Source organism: Cebus imitator, unplaced genomic scaffold, assembly GCF_001604975.1.
Source record: "Cebus imitator isolate Cc_AM_T3 unplaced genomic scaffold, Cebus_imitator-1.0 Scaffold369, whole genome shotgun sequence".
NCBI lineage: Eukaryota > Metazoa > Chordata > Mammalia > Primates > Cebidae > Cebus > Cebus imitator.
Window position 1 is genome coordinate 120515 of NW_016107684.1, and position 2794 is coordinate 123308.

Below are 2794 nucleotides of genomic sequence, written 5' to 3' on the forward strand. Positions count from 1 at the left end.
AAAAAAAAAAAAAAAAAAGAAAAAAAGAAACCTCAATAAAGTGATCAAACTCTTAGAAATAGAAAGTAGAATGATAGTTGAAAATAGAAAAGGGAGTTGTTATTCAATAGGTATAGAGTTTCAGGTCTGCAAGATAAAAAGTTTTAGAGATCTGTTGCCTAACAAGGTGACTGTAGATAACACTACTGTCTTATACACTTAAAAAAGGTCAGAATGGTATATTTCATGTTTTGTCTTTTTTAAACACAATTTAAGGAAAAAAACAACAAACAAAAAAAAATTTAAGCAAATACCATGGTGTATATAGTTCTATGACATCCAGTTTGGGAAATTATAATTGTCAGTGAAATTTAGGAAAGAAGAAATGTCATCTTACTGGCAAAGCTCCTGGGGTTTCAAAAATAAAGTATTTAAATATAGAGACAACAACTCTACTCTCTGTTGCTATTGTTTTTCACCCACTGGTCTCTCTCCAGACTTTGGATGAAGCTTAAAGCACAGAGCATCGTTTGCTTGTTTCCCTCACCATTTGCAGTAGTTGTACCATCTCTTAGATATTTGTGAGTTAATAGTTACACTATCACCCCCATTTTAACTTAATACCTTTTTAAAAGGCGCTATCTCCAAAAAGAGTCACATTCTAAGGTACTGAGGTTAGAACTTCAACATAGGAATTTGGGGAGAGAAAAGGATACAATTCAGCCTATAAAATCTATTATAATTTAAAATTTTTATATTAAACTTTTTCTATTCAAATTATTGTAGTGGTTTCTCCCTCCTGATTAGACCCAGATTGATAAATTAGATTGTGCTGATTTTTTCTGAGTACTTTCAATAAGGTACAACCAGAAATTTATATTCTTCCATGAAGATTTTTCTGGATGTGAGTAGAAAAAAGAAGTTGGGAATTGAGAATGTGGAGGTCCAGATGAAGAAAGCAATCATTTGATGGACTGAGGCACAGAAGTCAAGTTCTTTGATTCACTTCCATTTCTGTATGTAAGTTTAAAATGCTTACTGGGAAAGTTTGAGATCCTGGCAACGGGAGTGGGAAGGAATGAATGGAATGGAGAGTTTGGGGAATCTTGGCTCCCTGAGGTACATTAGAGAACCTCACACTGGCTTCCCTCCTGGCAAATCAAATAGGATGTCATTACCAGTACAAAATACATTGGACTGCTATGTATATTTATACACACACACACACACACACACACACATATGCACACACATCATATATATTATATTTGTATTTATATGTCTGTTTAAATATAAGTAGAGTTTATTTGGGCCAAGTTTGAGGTCAGCAACCTGGGAGCGAAGATTCAGGATGCCATGAATTCAGATCACCAGGCAATATTTTAGGGAATACAGAAGACCTCTCTGCCAGCCCAGCTAGTTTCCTTCATGCTGTCCTGATATAAAGTTTGTCAAACAGAGCACACTGGGATATATATTGCCCCAGAGTTGCTGATAACAAGTGGAAACTCTATGGGTGTAGGCCAGCCTTGGCTCTTCAATTTAGCAGCCCTGCTGACCTGACATTTTTGGTGTTTGATTTTAGGAATTTCCCCTAAAATAAAACTAATGGACAGGTGACAAAGTTTTTATTAGAATTATAGCACCAGAAAAACATAATCTGTATAACAGGCCTCTGATTCATTAAAACAAATGTTCCAGTTCCTAGGAGACCCTCAAGTTCTCAGGGCATTTGTGGACTCCAATACCTTTAACAAAAAGTGAATTGCAAGTGAGATATACCCATCATCTTTCCCCAAGCAGGGTAGTCTCCTCTAATGTCCTTTTATATGCTCCCTTGACAATAGAAATGATCTCAGAAGAAAATATCAAAGCAGCTAGATTTATTAACAATAGATCTCTCACTATTGCGAAGTCAACCAAATCATGCCCATGAGATGCTATGGTTCTCTGCTTTGCTTTATTAATTCTGTCCAGCAACAGATGGTACATGTCCTGTGGTTTCTTCTCCTTTTTCCATGTTCTAAATGGAAGTTTTTATTGTAGTTTTATTTGCTCTCCATTGTGATACCTAACAGGTGGTTGATAGGAATTACAGTTCTTGTTTGGTCTAAGGTTGCAGTATCATGAGATCTCAAAATTGGACCAGATTAAGACCAAGTAAAGGGAAAAGTAAATTATTTGGAGATACTGAGCTGGAAAAATAGTGGTCTCATGACATTGTCACATTGCTGCTGGAAAGGACTTCGGATTGCCTCTTTTTGAGAAAATAATAACTGCCTATGTATTGAGGGGCAAGGCTGGAATAATTGAACTTCATGTACAGAAAGAAGGGCTTATACGTGTGCTGGATGGTCCTTCTGTTTCCCTAAAATGTAAGCTTTGTTTGCTTTTTAAAACTGGTGTCAGGCTTTTGCCTCCAGTGTGATACTGGAACTAATCTTATTATAGTTGCCTCTGTCCTGGCGAGGAAGACAGGGCAGAACAATGCCCAGAGAATGTTAATGAATGTGGAGTAGGCCAGGTGCCTACTCTACAATGTGGGTCAAGATGGCCAGGGGGAAGCCTATGTTAATTCTAGCTAAATAATTATAAGCTTGATTGGCTCACAGTGCACTGAAGTTTATACACCGAAATAAACTATAATATTGGTGCAGTTAATTAGAAATCAAGCAGCAACAGGAGGCCTAAGGTAAAGACCATCCAAGAGGCCGGGCGCGGTGGCTCACGCCTGTAATCCAAGCACTTTGGAGGCCAAGGCGGGCGGATCACCTGAGGTCGGGAGTTCAAGACCAGCCTGACCAAAATGGTGAAA